At 51.6% G+C, this 24,014-nt stretch overlaps 1 protein-coding gene across 1 annotated transcript in view; it reads right to left on the bottom strand.

Moving 5' to 3' along the window:
• The window catches only part of RBFOX3 (RNA binding fox-1 homolog 3), a 429,284-nt gene extending 415,498 nt beyond the window's left edge, over positions 1 to 13,786 (bottom strand). Inside the window, 1 exon segment of the mRNA NM_001445163.1 lies at positions 13,389 to 13,786. The gene's annotated coding sequence lies outside the window, so the exon portion shown is untranslated.
• Positions 13,787 to 24,014: the final 10,228 nt, after the last annotated feature.

Raw genomic sequence — 24,014 nt, 5'->3', positions numbered from 1 at the left:
GCAGCTGACCCTGGTTCTAGGAAAACAGTGGCACACAGTCCAAGGTTCACTTCAAGGCTGAAGGGAAGGAAGTTGGTATGGCTTGATGCAAAGCCCAACTAAGCCCACAGGGCACCTCCTCACTGCTGCCAACCCCAAGGGCAGAATCTGGGCCCCATCTCCTCTCCAGGCCAGAAACCACATGGCTTTCCTATGGACCAACTGGTTCCTCATCCCTCTGGCAGCACCCCAACTCCAGGCCCCAGGGCACACACTGTGCCCACGACAGGCCCAGGAAGAAAACCAGGCCTCCTGCAAACCTGCCCACCACCAGGACTCGGCAAGGCTGCGAGCAACAGAAAGAACCAGGGCACAGGAACTCACCAGGCCCCTCACCAGCCAGCTGAGCTATGATGGGGGGCTAACAAAACACAGGGCTTGCTTCCACCCCACCCCAGCCAACTGCCAGAATCCCCACAGCGACTGAGAACTTACTGTGACTAGAGAAGCATCCTACATGCTCTGGGGGAAAACAGGGTCCCTGCCTTCAAAGTCTTCACAATCCGATACAGGAGACAGGTGTGCAAACACCTACCAGGATCTATCATTTTTCATTCTTCTTCATGAGTGCTAATTACCGCTCCCAGAAAGTGCTGAGAAAGACAGGGTGCTGCCTTTCAGGCCAGGAGGGAGCCAGGAGGAGGGGCCTCTAAGGACAGTTTCTCATATCCTTTGTGTGAGGTGTGTAAGTACATTCCAGTTGCCCACTCGCCTTAGATTTGGCCACAGATGAAGTCCTTCCCCATGTATGTGCAAGGATCTAGAGCATCCCCATCTGTCTTCACCATCTACACACTAGCCGACCACTCAAGATTTTCTAGGAGAAATGGGGGTCACCCCTGCCTCAGCATCCCACTGCTTACCTCACCTACAGGAGGATTTCATTAGGAGACCCTAGAGCTCCCAGTTCCTCAAGAAAACACCTGCCCTTAAACCACGGGCTTATGAATTGTGCAAAAACGCAACACCAGAGTCTGAGATCACCTCTAATCTGTGGAAAAGTGAGACTGCCGTGAAGGCCTGGAATCAGCTCCAGCCAATGAGCGAAGACTGGCCACCAGAGAGAAGGAGAGAGGTGTGGCCCTCCCATGGAGATGCAGAGGGCGTCTTGCTCTCAGTGGGGCTCAAGGGAAGGAAAACAGAGCCCTAGCCAAAAATGGGTCCTCTGGGTCCCTCCTGCCCATCCTTGGCTACGTAGTCCTACACCAAGGCCTTTACCTGTCCCAACTGGAATTTACTGCCTCCACTGCCACTTTGCTGCATGCCCCCAACATAATCCAAGTTGGCTTCTGTCTTTCTGGAGAAGGAAAACAGCTTTACCCTACAGTCTGCAGGGAGCAGACACCCGACATTCACTGGGGCCTCAGGGCCCCCAACACAAAGACAGCCAGACACTCATGGGAGAAAAGCGGTCAGACCCCAAGATAGGCAGTGATGGGGAAGTTGGCCTGCAACCTGATCTCTTCTCTTTTTAGCTGGCGTTTTGGCGACAAAGACTGAGTCTAGACCATGGGTACCCCGGGAGCTCTTGGAGCCCAGCAGGTTACAGAATGATGCCTCTACCGATTCTGAGTGCTGTGTTCTCTAAGCAGAGAGGACTCTGGCCAGAAGGAATTTTGGTCTGGCTTCTTTCTCCCCCAAAGCCCATGCGGAAATTAACGTCCCATATCATGGCCTGAGCACATGCTCTGCAGGTTCTGGTTGCCCTTACACATATGGCAAGTGCTCCTCAAAGCAGCCAGGGAATGAGGTATGTACGAGCGTGAGTGCACGCGTGCACACGCACACGCACACACTCACTGTTAAGGACCTGGAATGATGTCGTCTCTGTTCTCCTGGCTATAATTATTTTAGCGTAGGAGACAAATTCTATCTCCAGTATTCCAGAAGTGCTACTTTAGAATATCACATTCCATGGTCCTGCAAAATCTCTACAGTAGCCCGGCTCTCTCCTTCCACACCGGGGCACAAATGGAGTCCCCAGATGGGCGGACACACCACAGAGGCCCTGCTCCAAGGGTTTAATGCCCGCTCCAAGCTGTTCCACTTAGTGCAAGAGAGCTGGGAACCACGCATGCGGGTAACCATGGCAACTTCAGGGAAGTTTAAAAAAATTAGTTTATGAGTTTCTGGTTGTTATTTGGTGCTTGGGTTCTTTCCTTCTGTTTTAAGATAACAAGGTCCCTGAATAACACACTTATGAGTTTTTAGGGTACAGAGTACAAGGCAGCAGCTGCCTCTAGACTTCTAATTACCTTCCACGGAGTAGGCACATCTCACACAAGCCCAAGTTCTGGCCCTAGGCAGCTGTTCTCTGTGAGGTTACCTTGAGCCACTGCACCTCCTATGAATGTCTTAGTGCCCTGTCTCAGCACCTCCCCTCCCAGGACTCCTGAGATTGTCGTCCAGACCCCTGTGGATCCCAACAAGGTCCCATGGCATCACTCACACATCTCCCAATTTGGGGAGCGGGTCAGGCCATATCCCGAAAGATCCTAATCTCCACACGCAGAGCTCACACATATGCATGCTAGCATGCATCGTGTAAACTACATTCCCTTCAAAATGACAACCCACCCACACTCAGAAGTTCCCCGTGTGCCCCAGATGGCACAGATAGCCTTGATGGATACCAATAGGAGCCATGGTCCTGAGTACTGACACTTTTCTGCAAAGGCAGCAGGAGCAGAATCTCTATGGTAAGGGACATGCTCATGTGTCAATGGGATGCAGAGACCACGCACACTGCCAATGGTTCAGTGGCCCTGGATGTGCCAGCAGTTAAGTCACTGCAGCAGGCAGCACAGTCCTCCAGGATTACTGCCCCAATTGTCTGTAAAGCACCTCTGGGCAGAACAATGGTGGGGCCCGCCCACCCCGCTGCCCACCGTGCCAAATCATTTATTAGGGTCAGAGTCAGAAGGACCCAGGAGCGCTTGACGGCCATGCGCCGTTCCATGTCACAGCTGTGGCGCCAAAGGGCTGGGCAGATGGCTGTGAAAAAAGGAATACTTTTTTTTAAAGCAGAAAAATCCTAAATGGCCCTTTCAGCCTTTCGGCGTACATAATTGTAGTATCCGAGTTAATGAAAGGCCTGGCGTGCTGGCTGGCTGAATACCACTAATGCCGCAGCCTGCAGCTCACGTGGAGCGGCTCCACCGCCGCCGCCGCCGTCGTGGAAAGCAGACCCCAGTGGGGAGGCAGGAGGGGGTGGGGAAGGAGGTGGGGAAACACAGGAAATAAAGAGCGTTTCCAGGAATGACAAGGCCCCCACACGGGATCACATCATCAATTAGCCAGTAGGAGGGCCAAGGAGCGCTTGGCATCTCATTTCCACAAAGACAAAGTTTCCTTGAGGAAACTACCAGAGTCTCCAAGGCACTGAAGTCAGACAGAGAACAAATGAAGAGGGATGACGGCTGAGCTTGGCAGGTGCTCCAAAACCCACCCGGGGAAGCCTGGCAGAGGAGTGTGTGGGTCTAGACACACACTGGAGCTTGGAAGTGTCCAGGAGGTGAGCACACACAACACACACGTGTGTGCACAAGTGTGAGCACATATAAACGTGTGCACACATGCGCATATACACCCACCCATGTGCACACTCTACTGGCAAAATAGGGTCCACTATCCTGACCCACAAACATTCCAGTTTGTGGCTCTCCCACCTGCCAGGTGCTAAAGAGACAAAACACAGATGTGTTGTTCAAAACTTCCCCAGAAGACCCTACAGCACAGCCCCCATCTTTGAGGAGACCTTGGGATCTTCAGGCCCCAACTCAGCTGGAGCTTAGAGTATATCAGATCTTTTCACAGCCCATTCCAGAGCCTTTAAACCCACACCCAAGGGGGCTCCTGCCATAAAGGCCCCAGGAAGCAGCTTGGCTCAGCCGTCTAAGTGGAGGTGACTGATTTATTCTGACCGTCCTGGCTCTTAATGACACGCTCTCCTCCAGCCGTGCACGGCTTTAATTGTCCATCCAGCAGGGCAGGGAGGAACTGTAAATCTTGCTTCCCGGCTGCTCCGAGCTCAGCGCCGCTTGACCTGCTGTTGCCAGCCCCTTGCCTGCATCCCACTGGAGCAGTCTGTGGGCTTTGAAGGTGAAGAAGGGGAGTGGAGAAGTGGGGGTGGGGTGGGGCAGGAGCAGGAGAAAGAGGCTGGTGGGGTTGGGGAGGGGGATAGAGGGATGGTGCATGGCCACGTGCTCTGTCTGCTCCTAACCCAGGGCACTGCAGAGGAGTGCTCACTGCAGCTTGTGGGGGAGGCGGCCATAGGTACAGTGTGCATGGGGTGCCCTGGGCCACACCCTCCCAGACCAACGTCTAAACACCTGCCTCACAGGGCCCAGCTCTCAAGCAGCTTGACCCTAATGAAGTGGGCCAGAACCTGGGACAGTGCTGGCATTCCCTTGCCTTGCTGGAAAACAGCACAGCCCTGAAAGGAGCCCACTGGGGAGGAAATTATTCCCCATCCAACCCTCGTGTGTGTGACTGGTCCCCAGCTGGGGGCAGAGGGACCCCTCCATAATGGGGGGGTAGGCCATAGGCACACAGAAGGTTGATCTCAGGCTCTAAAGCAGGCATCCTTCCCTCTCCAGCAGACTTAATTCTTTTTGTCTTTTTAGGGCCATACGCATAGCATTTGGGGGTTTCCAGGCTAGGGGTTGAATTAGAAGTGCCAGCCTACGCCACCAGCCACAGCAAAGCCAGATCCGAGCAGTGTCTGCAACCTGCACCACAGTTCATGGCAATGCCAGATCCTTAACCCACTGAGCAAGGCCCAGGGATCAAACCCACATCCTCATGGATACCAGTTGGGTTCACTGCCACTGAGCCATGATGGGAACTCCTCCAGCAGACCTAACACTTTCTACAATTTTAGTATATATGAATGCATTTCAAAGTGGTGAACATCAGAGTTACGATTATTGCCTGAAGTCTTCCTTTACAGCCCTCATTTTCTAGTGCTCATTACTTTCTGAAAAATCATCCTTGGGGGCCAAAATTTTCTAGACTTGTGAGTCTTCCTTAGGATCTGAGCAAAACATATTATTGTGTCCATGATGGGAAGGGGGACAGGTGGAAGAGCCCTCCCTAAGTCAGTCTCCGTGGTGACTCCTGACAGGGAAAGAATAATGTCTGCATGCGGAAGGGCAGGACTGCAGGTTGCATTTTTAACATGTCAGCACTAATATCGATGACCTGGTTTTGGTTTTGCCCATCTGTTCCATCCAGACAATTCTACTTCTGAGATGGGATTTCCATCTCCCATTCATTTCACAAACTTAAGCACAGACAGATCAGGATAGCAAGTGCTAATCACTGTAATGCTGTCAACTGACACACGTTTTCCAACACAAGGGCAACCTTGGGGAGAAATCCCCATCACAGCCAGAGGATGCTGGACGAGTCAAAAGAATGCAGATTCTGTGTGCACTCTTCTCAGCCGTCCTAGACGTCTGTCGATGAGAAAGAAGAAAGTATACACTGGTAAATTGCTTTTCGTTGTGCTGTAGAGTTGCCCCAGACACCAACCCCAGGGCATTCAAGGTTGGGACAAGGGTAATGGGGTCCCCCAACAAACAAAGATCATCATCCAGCTCTTTTCTCCCTCCCTTTGGTCATCAGTTAAAGGTTCACAGCTGACAGACAACATATCAAATAGATTTCTGATACAATAAAACTCAACACAGTGTTGAGGGTGATGATCATATTACACCACTGAAAACAATCATTCTCACCTGAAATTCCTCCAGCACTTCTCTTTTCTGTGAACATTTCAAAATACTTGGCTAATGTACCCGTGGATAGCATCCCTAAGAGGTAGGCAGCAGGCCCTATCAGTCCCTTTATGAGCTGCTTGGGGGATGCAGCAGGGAAGCCAGTGAATCACAGCTCCCATCCCCAGGCTGAAAGGAGCCTGGGTAAGAAGCCCCTTGGGCCCTGGTTCCACCTTGCCTGCCTCTGCAGTAGGGCCCCAGCCACAGCTACTGGCATCACAGCAATTCCTTCAATGCAGGAGAGTCAATATTCCAGAAAGACATGCACATTTGATGTTTATTTCTAATGGTTTTCGCAAAACTGTGTTTCAGTTTGTCATACACTGAGTCCTGAGAACAAAAGACATCTCCCTGCTAAAGGCAGGGGTGGGACAGAATCATTCCGTCTGAGAGTTAAGTGCCATGGTGGCAACCTACAGGTTCAGAGGAGTCCCAGCGGGGGGGAGGGTGTCACGAAACTTCTCTTCCTCCTCCTCATGGAAAATCTAGCTGGCAATGACCTAGGGCTTCCGTCTCTTAGAATCCAAATCCACTCCTGCAAAAGCAAAGAGCCCAGCTACAGTGTTCCCCATCTCTTTCTGTGTCTCTTGACATTCCAATAGAAGTGGAGGCATGGGGAGGGGGCAGTGGCCCATTGAGGGGGTTCACCATGGACAGACAGAAGCCCCTCCACTCTCCTAATGCCCTGGCATCCCCTGGGTCCACAGCCCCACAGACAGGACCTCACTCACATCCTTCTGCCTGGCTGTAGGTGTTCCTGAGAACAGGAGCTGCCAGGTTTCCCTTGGGGGGGGGCCTCCAGGCAAGTAAGGATCTTCTCACCTATAGAGAAATGCTAAGACTTGTTTTCATCTTGGCACCTGAGACTTTATCTGGAACCACTTTAAAACAGCATCATCTCCTGTGGCTGCAGAAAACAGTGCAGAATCCATTTCCTTAACTCTGACAAGATCCTCATTCCTCCAACAGGCAGATGGCACCAAGAAGGTTCACAGTCACCACCAGTTGTTGTGTGCCTACTATGTGCCAGCTCCTTAACATGTGTTATCGTCCCTATTCTCAGCTGAGTAATCTAGGGTTCAAGAGCTTGCCCCCAGGTCGCAGGGTGGGCAAGTCAGCATGCCCTCCTCTACAGCATGCTGCAGTCAACACCACTGCCCTGGAAGTCAGCGCCTGCCCTCATACCTCAGGTCCCCAGCACACAGCCTCCTGGAGCAGCTCAGGCATGTGTGGAATCTGCTCCCTGCACCCCTAAGGAGCTTGAGATCTCGAGTAGGGTAATTAACTCACAGCTTTGTTCAGAAATTGCATTCCATTTAAATGTGCATCTAAATGTGTGTGTCCCTGGGGTAAAGAGTGGTTCTTATAATAATCAGCTGATGGGAGGAATGGCCAAGATATGCAATCTCGGGGAAGCACCTGTTAACACAGAGACTAACGAAATGAAGACTCAGACTAGACCTCCAGGGAGAAGAGAGGACAGGACAGTGAATTGGGAAAGAGTGGAGCCAACAGAAGCCTGTGTGTAGACCCAGTCTGAGGCATGATTCTGGTTTTCCTTTTTCTTGGATCTCATGGTGATGGGAAACATAGGGAAACCATGGCATATGTGGTGATCTCACTGAAGTATTAGAAATTCATCCTAACACTTCTTGCTGAAAACAGAAGGTTAAAGAGCCAAAAGAAGTGTGGGGGTGGGGGAGAAGTCATCAGCAGGAGCTTTGATTTCAAGGAACCCAGAAGCTCTTATGTACAGACCCTGGAGCTCTGCCCTGCACCCCGTCCTTAAAAGAAAAGTGCCAGAAAAATCAGGAGTTATTTTCTATTTAATCCTGTAGAGATACCTCTCATTTAGATTCAGGAAAGACTTTGAACTATTAAAGTTTAGTGAGAAATTATTTCTAAATGTACCTAGGTGTTTGTGCCTCTTTAAATCTTTCTCCAAGTTGTACCCACCTTTTTAAAGGTGGGGTTTGTGTTTATGTTCTTTGGCTTCAACAGGGCTTCCCATTTTTACATAAAAAGTTTTCACCAACAAGAACAGCGTGCTTTTCATTATCCATGCCTAAAAGAAAACTATCCCAAGATGTGATACTTAGCCTGGTGCTCAAAGACACAAACTTCAGGGGTGCAAGGAAGGGACTCAGACTCCAGAGGGCCACCTTTCCTGCCACCTCCATCCCTCAGTCTCATTTGGTATCAGAGACAAGGAGATACTGAAGAGGGCTACAGTGTTCCACCTATTCAGAGACAGAGCTCTGAACAGTCCCTAAGTTTGTGCAGTGTACTGCCCACACAACTGTAATGGCGGCCACGTGAGAGAGGATCTCTGGGGGAGAGGGGAGGTTTGGGTTACTTTTTTGCTTGTTTGATTTGATGGAGGGAGAATTTTGTACTAAGATGAAATACCTTAGAGAAGTAGAGGCCCATGAAATTCTTTTCTCCTCCATAGAAAAAGATAGGTGTTATCAGTTCACCTGGCCCTCCAAAAGGAGGCTGATGAAACTGTGCAGAATCTGGAATCTGGCTGGTAGCATGTGTCTGCCCCCAAGCAGCTTCCTTATCTGCGAGTAGAACTATTTTTTCAAAAGGCCAAAACAGACATACCTGACCACCCGCCTCTCCTCCTGGTTTCCAGCAACAGCCCAGGGCTCCCGACACCAGAAGGGTTGACCCACCTCCCTGAGCAACAGCAGACACCTGGGACACAGAGCTGATGACCGGGAATGGGTCTGGGAGGCAGCTGGCATGGCTTGATACAGGATAGTTCTTCACCCATGCCTCTGTTCTAGAACCTTGGGAGGAAGCTCTCAGAGAGCCACTGACCAAAGCAATATGTGGTAAAATTCTGCTCAAAATACATATATTCTCCCTCTTTTCTTCTGCTGGGAATATGCTCTGATTTGAAACAATCTTTAAAAAAAAAAAAAAAAAAGAAAGAAAGAAAAAAAACCTTGCCACAAAACTGCTTTGCTCTTGGTCCTCAGAGGAAACCATACACCCACCTCATCCAAGACAAACTGATGCCAACAAGTTACAACCCACTCCCCAGGTAGAATCAGCAGGACTCAGCCCTACTCTGAGCTCTGAGAAAGCTCAGAAACTAGATCCAAAGGACAGGACCCTGTCATAGCGAACACATCTTCGGGTCCCTGAATTTACAATAAAATTGGTGGTCCTTTCCCAGGCCCCTGAGGGCCCTGCTGGCTGGCCTCCCTTGTGCAGCAACCCTAGCTCCTGAACCAGAGCATTCAGTTCTGCTCAACCTGGATCCTGGCAACACTTTCCAAAATGCAATTTGTATACTGTGAGCTTTCCCCTGGCTACTAAAGAAAAACGCTTTCAAAGGAAGTAACAGATTTTATGCTCTTTATTATCTCAAGCCACCTTCTAGGGCCTGTTCTGGTGTTAGCTCATGTGTTGGAGAAACTGTGACAGAAAATTAATTTACTAAGCACATTGCACTTAAAATGCACATTTTACAAACCAAATCAGTCCATGTCACGAGGTATTTCTTTAAATGAGGATACTCATTTTTCTGCCTGCGATCCCCCACAAAAAAACAGACCTCACTATGTACTCACCCATCCAACTAGTAAAGGAGCTATTCTCAACTCTCATACGTAATTCAAGGAGAAAGTCATATATCAAGTGCCCGTATCACTCAGAAAGTATAGGTGGAGAAAAGACATGAAAGGGGAGGAGAAAGACAGTCAGGAGGGAGAAAGAGGGAGATGGAACTAGAACATTATAAATAAAAAGGAGACAGTGATGGCTCAGGGAGAAACCTACTTCAGAGAGGCAGCAAAAAATAAGATGTTTAGGCTGTCTGAATGTTTCATGAACCTGTGAAAATAATGCGCTGCTTTATAAAAGAACGTGGGGAGATATTGCAGCTAATCAAAAAGATGTAGGTGCAAATGGGATGTGTTTATAAAGCCAGTACCTTGGGTGGAAGAAAAGGCCTGCTGCAGGCGGGGATTTAGAGAAAGCCAGGTGCCCACGGAGGAGCACAGCATCTCTATTCAAGGGGGGAAGTTTCAGGATGGTTTTTCCCCTTCACTTGTTTAAAAATAAAAAATTCCTCACCAAATGTCAGCTGCGAGTCAGGTTCCATTTGTCTTTATAACAGAGTATCAAGCAGGAATGTGGAAATAAATAAACACAGAGACAACCGACCAAAAACTGCAGGCACACGGATGGGCTAGAGGAGGTAAACCCCACACTACAACCGCTGAAAAATAACATTTCAATTTCAGGTCCAGCACTGTCACTCCATGCTCAGGGAGATGTTCCCCCCTGCGTGGTTCCTCCAGGTCCATTATACTGCCCCCCACAACACCGCCACTCCAACATTTCTGGGTGGGACAGAAGCTTCCTTCTCCTGTATATTCTTTCACTCCTAAATCCACAAGCATGCATTAAATAACAGTACATGTACAGGAGGTGGGAATAAATCAACCAGTATCTCTTGCCCTACGAGCAAAGTGCCTCCAGCTTCTACTCATCACACAACAAAGGTGTCTTGGGCCACGGATGAATGGGGGAGGGGGCCTGTAAAGAAAACTGTAGGGTAAAGGCAGTGCCCAAGCTGGACCAGGCTGGAAAGGATCCAGAACTGGGAATGGCATTTTCTCTGGCCACCACCATGCCTAGTTCTTCCCCAGATACCAAAGAGCTCCATAATTTCTCCCCATTTCTCTGATGAGCCATCAGTAATGCTCAAAGTCGAGTAACTGGCAGGAACACAACAGAGGACCCACTCTGGGGTGGTACCCAAGAGTTCTCCCATCTGTCTCCTTCCTAAATCTGCCTCTTTGCTGTCCACAAGCTAACTCCTCTCCCGGCGGCGGGGTGAAGAGGTACACCTGCAGTGCCCCCAGTGGCCCCGGGACAACATCAAAGGGAGGAGGGCAAGAGGGCAGCCTGCATGCCCTGGCCCTGTCCTTGGCTCTGCACCAGCTACAAGCACCCGCAGCTCCCCAGAGGTAGGGTCTGCGCAGGTGGCAGCCTTCCCTCCAGCTCCGCCTCTAGTTCCTGGGCAAGGGCCATAAACACAACCGGCCCAGCTGCAGCTCCTGTCCCAGGGCACTGGACAAAGGGCATTTGCAACGAAGGCCCAAGAGAGTCAGGGCCTGGCCTACAGGGACTTTCCTGGACTCTACCTTCTCCAGAAGACCTGAGGCTATCTGAGAACAGTCTTTCCAAGGCCCAGGCCCCTGTTGCGGGGGGGTGGGGGATCAGATAAATCATTTAAGTCCTCTTTTAATAGGGGAGGGGATTGCTGTTGGAAATGGGCGACTCGTGCCAGAAAACCCCAGCAGCTCCAATACAAACAGCCCAAACAGCCGTGGCAAACCCTCCCCTTTGCATGCAGCTGCCTTACCAGACCCAGAGCACCCCTCAACTCTGTTTCTGCTCCCTAACCCCTCAGAGTTTCTCACCTTACCCTCTGGGGGTCTGCCATACCCTCTCAGAAGCTCCCAGCTGAGAAATGTGGCATTAAGCACTGCTTCCAGGAGTGTGCCCAGTGCCCATCCAGGGAGGCCTCCAGTCTCCAGGAGGAACAAGGGTGTAGCCTTGGTCCTCAGCTCGAAAAGGAGCTCCAGGTTCGAAGACGGAGGCAAGGAGGGAGAGGGGTGCTGGCCTGGTGCTCATAAGACACCCCTCCACCCCGTCTGCCTCCCTGGAAGCCCACTCTCCTAGCTCGTACAGCCTGAGGGAGGCCCCCACCTGCCCACATCCTGCTTTCATCAGGTGGCACTTTCACGGCAACTTTCTTCCCTCTCTCCCTTCAATTTTCACTCACCTGGAGGGTCTGGCTTTAAGGAGAGTAATATCCCCATTAACACAGCCTAATTAAGACATCCACCCAAATCAACGATGCACACTTAAGGAGCAGGGTTTGCTACAATGTTTTTATTATTATTGTTGTGGTGGTGGTGGTGGTTGTGGTTATTTGCAGACCAGTAAAACCTGGTGGGCTTCCAGTTGAAAAACCTCACTACAGGCAACCCCACTCCAGCCTCGCACCTGCTTGGTGCTAAGTGTCCCAGGTTCCTGGGTGCAAGCCCAGGGCATCCCCCAGCAGAGGGGATATTTCAGTAGAAAATTAGCAATTGGTCACCGGAGGGAGGGACTTCACCTCTACCTGTGGTGGAGGGCTGGGTGCATCCTGTCCCTGTCCTTTGCCCCCACCAAGGCTATCTCCAGCATCAGCGTGAGTGGCTCTGCAGTGGTCCTTTAAAAAAATAAATCTAGTCCCTCCCAAAAGCTGGAGAGCTCCTTCAGGAAGGAGCTTCTCCTCACACGGCTGGACCCAGAGCAGGGATGGAGTCCCGGACTCCCAGGACCATACAGCTCCCCTACCCCCACCCCGTCCGCATGTGAGACCCCGGATTCTGGGGCCGCTCTGGGACAGGGTAGGGTATTAATGTCTGTCCACACCCGGCTCGGCGCCCTAGTGCGCACTGAGTGAGGGCCCCCAGCGGCCTGGGCACTGCGGGCATGCACGTCTGGGGAGGCTACGACCGCCGGCTGGTCGCGCGGCGGGTCTCACGAGGTCTGTCTCTCGCGGCATCCTGGGGGGTGCCGCGAGGGACAGCCCTCCCAAGGAGGACCCCAGAGAGCTCGCAGCTTCTGAGGCCGCCGGGGCACAAAGTTTGGGCCGGGGTGTGCCCAGCCGCCTTGAGGCCATCTTCCCCGGCCCGGCTGTGCCTGCCGCTGGGGCTACTGAAGCTCAAAGAAACAGCCTAGGTTCTCGCCCGAGCCTCTCGGTCGCCGCTCCGGAGACTCCGCGGGGAGCGCCTCGAGCCCGTCCCCTGGAGGGCCCTGCGCGCGGCTTGCCCCCTACCGCTCTACCCTCGAGCACACAGGGCGCCACGCTGCGGGCCCGGAGCCTCTCTAGGGACCCGTAGGAGACCCCTCCTCCCCACAACTCCTATAGGTCATCAGCGCCTCCAGTGAACCCTTCTCCTCGGGGACCTGGGCAGGGCTCCTGGGGCCTAGGTGCCGGAAGAGAAGCGCATTGCACCCCGCGGGGGATGGGGGGGGTCGCTGAGCACCCGCTCCCACCCGCTCGAGCTCCAGCCGCGTACCCGGACGCGCCCCGCGAGGCTGGGATCTCCTCGTGCTCTGCCTCCCCCCGCCAGGGAGTTCCCCGAGCCGGGCATTGTGCCGCCGTCGCCGCCGCCACCACAGCCACGCAGCGCGCGGGACTCCCCGGCGTCTCCATGGAGCCCGACCCGGGGGCCTTCCCATTCACAAAATCGCCCCTCCGGCAGCCAGCTGGACCACGTGCCCGATCCCGGCCCAGGAGGGACCCGGAGAGCCCCGACCTCACGCGGAGACCCCTGACCCCGAGGGCGCCACCCCTCCCTGTGCACCCTCGGGTCGGTACCTAGCCGCTCTCCGCAACCTCGCGCCCCCGTCAGCCCCGCCTCCCCCTGCGGGGTCCCGTGCGCCCCTCCCCGGGCTGTGTCCATCTCCACCCCCGCGCCCAGGCAGCTCAACGCGAAGGTAATGACCGCTGCAGGGCGAAGCGCTGGCAGCGAGGGCCGGGCTACTCACGGGCTCAGCGCTCCCCGTGGCAGGTGACAGGGGCCCGGCGGCCATGCCCCGGCTGCATCCCGGCCGCCGAGAGGGTAGCGGCGTCCCGGGGCTGCGTGGGCACCGGTAAGCCGGCGGCGAGGGGCGCGCGGGACCGAGCTCCGGCGGCCGCCGCCGCGTTTCCTCTGACCACGCGAGCAGCTGGGGCCAGGGCCGGGGTATGCTGTCCGAGGAGGCTCTGCCGGCTCCGGAGCAGCCCCGCGGCTCCGCACTTGCTCTTCTCTCGCCGCCTCCTCTCTCCCTCTCTCTCTCTCTCTCCCTCTCTCTCTCTCCCTCTCTCTCTCTCTTTCTCCCCCTCCCTCCCTCTCGCCTCTCTCCTCCCCCTTTCTCTCTCTCTCCCCCTCTCCCTGGCTCCTCTGGCTCGCTCGGCTGGAGCGAGGAGACAGCAGGAACACGCGGCGGCGGCGGCGGCGGCCCGGGCGGAGCGCGCAGCAAGGGAGGGGGCTCCGGCAGCCGCACCGCCAGGAAGGGAGGCGAGGAGGGGAGGGCCACAGCCCCGCCAGCGCAAGCCGGACGCACCCTTGAGGCCAGCTGCGCGCCCGCCCGGAGGACAGCTGACCCGAGAGAGAGGTGGGCGAGGCGCAGAGGACCCCAGAACCCAGAGCTGCCCTGGTCCCCGAGAGCGCCGCCCTCCGGTCCCCGCTCCGCCTCCTCTCCCTCCCTCCAGGCGATCTGAGGCCAGGCAGCCCCTAACAGGACCCTCCTGCCACCCTGGCCCTGGCCCAGAAAGACAACACTGGGGACCCCCAGAAATGAGACTCACGCAACCAGCAAGGGTGAATGTCTGCCCCTCTCCCCATCCTCTGCCACTCCACTGCCTGGCCTCCTCTTCTAGTTTGTCCACCAACCCCGACCCCTTACTAGGGCTTGAAATCGGTACCTCGCCTTCCTGGGAATCCCAGAGTGAGTAACCACAGGGTCATCGCTGGGATGTTTGTCCAAAGTGACCAACCCAACCAATTCAAACATTTCCACCTTGGCTGGAGAAGAGGAGCTGTCACTGTAGGAGATCAGCTTAGAATTTGCTTAAAATTAGAAGAGTAAGTAGTCCCTGTGCCCACTCCCAGTTCCCCCATCCTAAGGGAAGGGACCCTGGTGGTGTTTGAGAGAGTATCTCGCCTTGGTGGGGGGGGGGGGGAGAAGAATGAAAGCAGAGGCTAAAGGCCAGTGGAGTGGGGACCATCTGCGATTGCAGGATGAGACCCATGGAGAGCAGTGTGGTCAGCACCCAAGACAGGCAGAAAGGCCTTGACTGTCCCAAACAGAACCGCAGCATTGTGCAAACCCTTGTTCCTGTTTAACACAAAAGACAGGTGGATGCAGTGTCTGGAGGGCCACTGAGAAGGGTAAGAGCTGGGATGGAAGTGAGTTGCACCCTCAAAGAGATTTTCAACCTAAAAGCAAATGAAAAACCTGTCCTGGGTTACTTTTGCTTCTGGATGCTGCATCTGGAACAATAAGTTTCCTCCTGTATTTGACTGTCCTGCTTTTCTTTGTGAGGCAAAAAGCATGTCATGGGATCTGGGATTTGTTATGGGCCTGGAGAATTCAGAGACAGTGAAAGGAGGGACATAAACTTAGCTCCTCCGTGCCTGGGGCTCTGCGCTGCCCACCACCTTTCCTGAAGAGTAAGGACAGATGGTGTCCAAGACAAGTGGCTAAGCTCCACTTATGAGCTTAATGCTTTTAATTGCTGACCCTCCAGCCTTCTGGATCATTGATCTGTCTTGGTCAGTGGGAATCATGCTATACGATTTCGAGTTAGCTTCTCAGCCCCACAGCTAAACACCAACCTGACAGATGCCTTGTCTATCAGCTGCTTGGCTGACTGAACTTTCCCAGCTCACATATTTGAAATGGCACATCCCTGCTCAAAAGACCTAGCTGGCTGTCTCTGTCCTCTGCTATCCATGGTCCAGGCCTCCAACTCTTGGCTGGGCCCACCCACTCCCCATCACCTACCTATTTCCCTATAGGCAGGCCTTTTGCTTCACAGGCGAGATCACTATAAGAAGCTCCTCTGGATTATTCCAGAAGAGCTCTCTGAAGACAGTACTAAATCTTGTTCCCAACCTTCTCCAGACCCAGCCAGTGCTTAGCACACCACACCTAGGTCTGCTCAGATACTCGTGCCAGCAGATTGAACTTGGCATCTATGGCAGGATCAGTCACAGGACCTACACATTGGGATCCCCATCAGGAATAGGCCTTGGCAAGGATAGCCTCATTACAAGCCCCAGGGAATTTGTCTGTCCAGCTCAAACTGCTGTGGAATGGGGATCTGGCCAGAAAGGGGTGTCAAGACCAATCTGTATGTCCTCATATCAGGACCAGCCGGGGAGGGGGGGGGGGTTCCTATCTCAGGATATCACTGAAGAGAATTTTACAAACCTCTGATTTGGAAACTTCATTTAAAAAAAAAAAAAAAGTAAGGCCATGGAGGAAGAACCAGGAACTGTCCTTTGCAATAATAATTAGGAAAGAAACAAAAGGCGATTTATCTCAGGGCCTAAAATGACAACTGAACACACGTAGCTAATTTTACTCCCTCTGAAAACCCCACTAAAACTACCAGAAGAGATTTTTTTGAAGATATAAACCCCAATGAGCTGGAGAACAGAGAAAAGAAAACCACCAACAAAATGTGGACAGCAGGAAGGCAAACAGACAAGTGTGCTTGGCCTTGCAGAGGTGAGTCCTAAACCCACCATGGGGAAAGCTGAGAAATAGAACCTCCAAAGGCTCAGAACTGTGGAGCAGGTATCTGTGAGGCAAGGAAGGCAGCTAGGAATAGGTGAGATCTGCTTAAGGAGCCTGCAGATCCTGGAAGGCTGCCCACTCCAGATCACTGGATGGCTGGCCACCATGGAAGGGTATTCCCTGAGGAGGGTGAAGCAGGAGGTCTGTGGCCTGGGGGACTTCAGGCACAGTGACAGGAGGGTATCTTGCACTCTGAAGGCTGAGAGCCCCACTCAGCCCCCACAGTACCAACCTCCTCCAGGCAAGAGGCTAGAAAATTCTCCCCACCCCACCCCCCACCCCCCGCCAACACTGTAGATTTTAGGAGAAACCTAAAGATATAATTTTGCTGTTTCCCAGCAGAGAACTAAGCCAATCTCCCTAGAGTGAAGCCCCAGTGAATAAGCCCATCCAATCCTCAGACCTTTCAGTCAGCTTTGCAGTCCCCTCCCCTAAATGAGAGTAGATAACCCAAGATTACTAGGCATCTGAGGAAAGCCTTTAAGAGAAAGAGCCACCCAACAGCCAGGTGGGGAGCAGCAGGGGAATGGGGTGGGGGGAGGCAATTTTGAGGAAACAGATATTAGGCAGAGAGGAGAAATAACCACTTTTAACATCCTCAAAGACAGGAGAGAATATATTGCATCTATGAACTAAGAGCAGGATGCTATTTTAAGGAGAACATTTAGGGAACAAAAACGGCTGGAAAATTAAACATGTGAGAACAGAAACAAAAACCTCAACAGACAGGTTGTAAGATAGGAGGGATGGGATGTCTCAGAATGCTAAGCAAAAAGATAAAGAGGAGAAAAGTAAGAGAGAAAGGATGAAAGAATTAGATGACCAGTTCAGGAGGCCCCGCATCCACACAAAAGGAATCCTCCCTTCCATCCCACCCTGTCTAAGAGAGAGAATTATTTAATTCAAGAAATTTTCCCAGAAATGAGTTTCCAAGTTCTCAGCACAATGGATGGAAACTGACCCACATCAAGGCATATTATCATGAAAAGCAAATACTAAAGACAAAGAAAAGTTTCCACAAGTTCCCAGGATCCATAAAAGAAAGAGCAGGAAAAAGAATATGCTTCACAAGTCTCAACAACAGAAGAAACGAATAGATAATAGAGCAGTGCCTTCAAAGTACTAAAGGAAAATATTTTCAGGCCTAAAATCCATTACTTAGCCACATGAACAAGCTAATGTGAGATTAAGATAAAGATATTTGCATGTGCAAAGTCTCAAACACATTCACCTCCCACGCTCCATTTCTCAAGACGCTACTAGAGGACATGCTCCAACAAAACAAGGGAGTAAAACATGAAAGAGGATGACAAGGGATTGATGAAACAGTGCATCCAGTAAGAGAGGGAAAGAGGAGGAGAGTCCACAGAATGTGAAAGAAGGGAGAAGAAAGGAGCACAGCTGTCCAGATTAGTGTAGAGTGGTGATGTGTCCAACTGGCCAGTACACAGACCTGCTGAGGGTTACTGTCGCTAAAATACCTCCTGGCAGCAAAATGCCCGTTTAATGCCCGATGCTCCTGGCCCAAGTTCTTATCTGTACTTGGCCTGCTAGGGCCAGGTCCTGATGGAGTTCTAGCTCTCCTCTGCTTGTACTGGAACCTGTATAAGTTGAAGATACTCATTTCCCTCATCAGAAGTGTCCTACCTTGTCTTCTGAGAAACAAGAAGATGGCCATGGTGAGCTAAGAAACAGAAAATTCAGATCAGCCTATTCCCTCAGCCCCAACAACCTGCCAGACATCTCAGCTGGGGCTAGCCCTCAGTTCCCCAGGAAGTCCTCACGGCCTTGTCTGGAGACTCCTGGAAGAGATGTCACGCTCCATTCAGTGGCTCCACTGACTCCCTAAAAAGGGTTCTAATCAATTCTTTGGCAGGTGAGCCCAGTCTGTGACCCAAAGATTACTCCTCTTATCTTCTACCAGGCTCCTCCATCTGAGTAGCAACTCAGAGCAGCCACAGACAGAAAGGATACCATGGCGAGTTCGCAGTATTGATCACTCTGCACATAAGCAGAGGATGATACAACAATAAAACGTTGGAGGAAAACATGATCTAAGGGGACTTCTTTGGCCTTGTCAGTCTTTCCTGACCAGCTAGTGGGCTGCTGGAGCAAGTACTTCACACCCATTACTGGGCTTCCTTGTTTGGTCTTTTAATCTATCAGAGTAAATTATAAGGTAACAACACAGCCATAACCTCCTTGGTAAGGATGGACCTTTCTGGCTCTGTCTCTCTTTCTATACACAGACATACACACACAAACACACACACACACAAGCACATACACACCAATATTTATGTTATGTATAAATACATAAATATTTCCACTTCGCCACCACCACTGGTGGACATTTGGCTGTAGTCTGGGCCATGGTAGGACACTGCAGAGAAGTGCTCCTTATCTTAATGACTTTCACATAGGGACAGACCCACAGGGCCTGCAGGAACCTATTATTCAAACACTCATTAACATTCTTGCACACAAAATGCAGGGCAGCTATACAAAAGCTTCAATTCCGCAGGGATCTAGGGATTGTATCTCTCCAGACCTTGTGAAGTATGGGTCACAAGGAAACCTTTGAAGGTCAGAGGCACCAACCCACAAACTTAATGAGTGACAGCATGGAGGCCCAGCCGGTTCAGGCCCTGGCCTCTGCTCACAGCTGGTAGGGGGGCACCCAGCCTCCGTAGCAGCTGGGGAGTCCGGACCAGCTTCACAGTCTTCCTTCACACCCGAGCAACCTCCCAAACTGTCCCCACCTCTGGTCCTCCTGACTCCGATTCCCAGCAGACCAAGTGACAGAACCTTTTTTTTTTTTTTTTTTTTTTTTGTCTTTTTAGGGTGGCACCCACAGTATATGGAGGTTCCCAGGCTAGGGGTCGAGTTAGAGCTGTAACTGATGGTCTACGCCACAGCCACAGCAACGCGGGATCCGAGCCGCATCTAAGACTTACACTGCAGCTCACGGCAACGCCAGATCCTTAACCCACTGAGTGAGGCCAGGGATCAAATCTGTGTCCTCATGGATGCTAGTCAGATTCACTTTCACTTCTATGACAGGAAGTCCCTGACAGCACTTTTTCAAGGAGAAAGAGAAGGCTGAGATTTAAGCAGCTTTCCTCCCTCACACCTTCCGTACGTGTTCACCTCCTCTATCTGTTCCCTTTCCTTTCAAATCCTGCCCGAGTCTAGCCCCCTCAGGCCTCCTCTTCCTCCACCTTCCCTGTTCTGAGAGATCCTAGGCCACCAACCCAAAAGCATGCTGCGTCCTCATTATCCTTTCAGATCCAACCATCCGAGCGCTGCTCTCCTGCCATCCCCTTCCCTTTATCACAAACAGGCCCTACCTCCTCCCTAACACCCCACAGAAATGGTCCCACTGGAGTCACCAGGGATGGGAGTCACCAACCAACTAGACTGTGCCCCCTCCTTGGTGCACCGGATTGTTCAAGGTCCACTCTCCACTCCCTTTCTAGAACCTTCTCCCTTATCCTCCAATGACAGCACACTCTCTCTGCTCTTTCCTTCGGAGGCAGCTCCCTCCACACCTCCATTTGGTCCCCTTGCTTCTCCCTCAATGCCAGCCTTCCTCAAGGCTCCATCACCAGTCCCTTCATATTAGTTTCCTCACAGATCTCATCCCCTCTGCTGGTCTCACTGTCACAGATGTCATCACAGCATTTCAGAGCTGGAGGCAACTCCAGAGAGATGAGAAAACTGAGGCCAGCGTGTCCAGGTGCCCTGCCAGGGTCTCCCAGCACACGGAGAGCAGCTCCAGGCCTTGAACCCAGCCTTTGGCTCTGCCAGCAGTGCTTCCCCCACCCCCGCCATGCTCCCTCTTCTTTCACATGCAGGGGAGCAGTAGGTGCATCTGCAATGTCACACACACACACACACACACACACACACACACACACACACACACTTCCAGACTTGATATTTTATTTAAGAGCATGCAGCTCTATATCAGTACCAAGTTGCTTTCAGTTCTGACATTTATCTTCTCCAGAGGAGGGTGAACCACTTGCAAATAGTCCCATCTCTCTTTCCACGTGGCTGGGAAATGTCAGAGGGAGATCCAGGCAGCTCAGGGTCCCATGCCCACAGTGCTCACATCTGCGAGAGCCAAGAAGGCCTGGGAAATGTGTGAGGAGAGCCAGCAGAAGGTTCCCGGGCACTGGCCAACTTTTATAACCAGGGGCAACAGCCAGAGCCAAGAGTCTCCCTGAACAGATGCCACAGTCTGCTCAAGGGGCAGCTGGGTCCTTCCCCATCTTCTCAGATCTCCTTTCTTTGAGTGGGACTCACGCCATGTCTTTGAGCTCTCCCTGTGATTGCACAATAATACCCACCCAGAAAACAAATTAAAAATAGGAAAAATCCATCCGAGGCATGTGTCTGCTGAGGCAGAGTGCTGTCAGATTGCTAGGCAACCCCAGGCGATCCTGTGGGAAGGTCTGTGCTAAGCTTGTTCCACAGAAGTAGCACTCTTGTCCCTGTTGTGTGGATGTGCTCAGCCGAATCTGAGCAAGGTCATGAACAGAGGGATGATGCAGACTGCCTGAGCTGAAGATGTGCCCGTCCGCCTGGACAAACAGATTTTCCAGAGGGCAGAGCAGATGCTGGGGGTGTCCAGAGGATGAGAGACATCTGGATGCATGCTGGAAAATTGATCTGGTTTCTCCATGATTCCCAAGATCCAGGTGTTTAGAACTGCATAGGCAAAATGCATGAATTTTAACTGATTTTCTCATCCCATTGTCTTCATCTCCTTTAGCCAGAGGAGAATGTAAGCGCATTCGGAGGCTAGAGAGAGAGGAGGAGGAGAACGGCAAGATGGGTGCATGGCTAGAGCCAGGTGGAGTAGCAGGGAGGAAGCAGAGCTGGGAGGCACCCAGGCACTGCCATGCTCAGCTTTGTGCTCCCAAGGCCACAATGGAAGCACATGCTTTCTTTTTACAGCTATCCAAACAGTAAACACATTAAGATGTTTGTGGATGTTACAACATTGGCTATGAGCGTAAAATACTTTTAAAAGGAAAAGGCAAGGGATGTAGCATCATGAAAAATAGCAAGAATTTTCCATCTGACTTGAAGGTCTTTAAAACAAGAGTAAAACCAAGAGAGCTTTTTCCTTTTATGATGCTGCACAGAGACCTCCAGGGCCAAGGCAAAGGGGTGTATTAGCTTCCAGGGGCTCACAAAGTAACATGAAACCAGGGGCTTTAATCAACAGAAATGTATTCTCTCACAGTCCTGAAGGTCAGAAGTCAGAAATCAAGGTGTCAGCATGCTGCCTTGAAGGCTCTAGGGAGAAACCCTGCCAGGCCTCCCTCCTGGCTTCTGGTTGGGGCCAACAGCCCCTGGCATCCTTGGCTTATGCCCACATCACTCCAATCTCTGCCTCTGTCTCCACATGGCCTTATCCATGTGTCCTCTTCCCTTTCTTATAAGAACCCCAGCCAATGGATTGAGGGCCCACCCTAATCCACATGACCTCATTTTAACTGCATCTGCAAAGACGCTATTTCCAAATAAAGTCTCATTCTGAGGCGTTAGGTAGGCATGAATTTGGGGACATTATTCAACCCACTCCAGGGGGATTAATAATGAAATCAGACAAGCTTCAGAGAAGGCAGGTACTGACCATCATCTGATCCAGCCTGTCCCTCTAGAGGGAACCTCTTTTACAGTAGCCCAGACGAGCTTCCTCTCTGCCTGGGCACTACCATGGCAAGCCGCTCCCTTCCTCCCACAGCAGCCTCCCATCAGGGAGAACCTGCACTGCTGGTAAACCTTCCTCTCCATGTGGACCTGCAATCTGCTATGGTCATCATCCAGCTGAATCTCGTGGAATTTTGCACAAGTCCTGGCTCCAGCCCCACAGCAGTCAGATGGCAGAGAGGACACAGAATTCTCCCTCTTCAGACAAGGGGTTTCCTCTAAGACATCCTAAGAGTCACTACAACACACGCTGCCTCACTTCCAGCCAGTTTTGTCCACACCATTTCTGTGCATATAAGTCAGAACATGCGGGGCTTGGAGGTTTCACTCACTCCTGTTAAATTTAATCCAACTGGTCATCTTCTGTGTTGATTCTTCCATCTGACACATCAGCCTGTCCTTTGGTTTGTCGCATCCCCAGGTTGAAGGCACAATTGAAGAGTTTGGTCTAAGCCAGATAGAACCTAGTACAGAGCCCTCCCACGCTCTGCTGAGTAGGTGGGCTGCCATGAGGATATACATTTTAAGGGTACAGCCATTAAATAATCACAATAACTAACATGGTCACAAAGAACACCCCACTGAATAACTCTGAATGGCTTTTATTATTAAAGTTTGCAATCTACCAAGTGCCTTAATGGAAAACTCAGACCTTTACTATTTCCATAAACTTTTTTTCTTCTAACTCTACTGAGGTATAATTGACATACTTTACTGGTTTAAGGTGTACAACATAATGATCTAATATATGTATATATAACGAAACAATTACTACAATAGGTTTAGTTAATGTCCATCACCTCATTTACTTACAAGTTTTCTATTGTGATTCTGCGAACTGAGGAGACCACCGTGGGGTGGCTGAAACAACATCAGGTGCACTGGGACATGACCCGATGTCCTCTAGAAACCAAGCACAGCCCTCCCACCCATCAATGAAAACTCACATACACAGAGGGCTGAGGGACACGTGGTCGCCTGTGATACAGCCCCCACAGGGTGCTTGCTACTGCATGACTTCCAACACCCATGTAACAGCACATAATCCTACAGGACAGGGTGTGTGTTAGCGATACGACTTGTAAGCTGCCCAAAGGAGGCAGAGGAATGAATGACAGACGGAAAGAAAAGGCAGGTGGATCGCAGGCCTCTTAGAACCTAAGTTGTTTATGTCTTTGAATTCATCCTTATTTTTCATTTCATTTTCTGTTTTAAGATCTTCCCCAAAGAAGACACTTTTACATTATGGCTTCATTTCCATACTTCCTCCCAGAGACCTCGCGGTGCTACCTTATCCATCAGCTTCTGTGCACACGGTCCTGTACAAACACACCTGTTCATGTCCCCAACCACAAAGGCCAGTCACCACCAGCAGCGAGACTCACAGCTCCAAGCCCCTCTGTCTGACCAGGGCAATAGCAGAATAGCAGCTGCCTCCCTCCAGATCCAGCTGACCCTGGAGAAGGCGCTCATCATGAGGAGGGCTGCCCACAGCGCACCCCTGCCCCGTGTTAGTGTCCCCGGGCCACTGAAACAAAGCAGTACAGGCTGGCTGTTTAAATAACAGACACTTAAGTCTCAGTATGGAGGGCAAGAGTCAAAGATCAAGGAATCGTCAGGGGGGTTCCTTCTGAGGCCTCTCTTCTGGGCCTGTGGACAGACATCTCGCTGTGTCCTCACACGGCTGTCCCTCTGCATGTCTGTGTCCTAACCTCCTGTTCTCATAAGCACACTTGTCAGGTTGCATTAGAGTCCCCCATATGACCTCAGCTTAACCTAATTACCTCTCTAAAGGCCCTACAACCAAATACAGGCACATCCTAAGGTGACTGATCTGAGGACTTCAACATTTAATTCCAGGGGACAGCGAAGCCCACAAACCCTGCTGATGTCCCTATTTCTCCTAACAGCCAGCTTTCCCTGCTCTGAAACTCGGCCATAACTCTCACTCTGCCTTCCCTCCCCACTCAGCCCTGTCTACATCTTAACTAAAACTAAAACCATGTTTCTTTCTTGATCCAGTGTTAAACCTCCACTTGAAGCTGGGAGGTTGGCTGGGGAGGTGTCACTTTTGACACATTTTCAAGGCATGGCAACACT

Source organism: Sus scrofa, chromosome 12 (genome assembly GCF_054392235.1).
Source record: "Sus scrofa isolate SSC_HxYL_T2T_F1_AM1 chromosome 12, Sscrofa_HxYL_maternal_Yorkshire_Landrace_v2.0, whole genome shotgun sequence".
Taxonomy (NCBI): Eukaryota; Metazoa; Chordata; class Mammalia; order Artiodactyla; family Suidae; genus Sus; species Sus scrofa.
The sequence above is the reverse complement of the archived record's forward strand: the minus strand, read 5'-3'. Positions and strand labels throughout refer to the sequence as shown.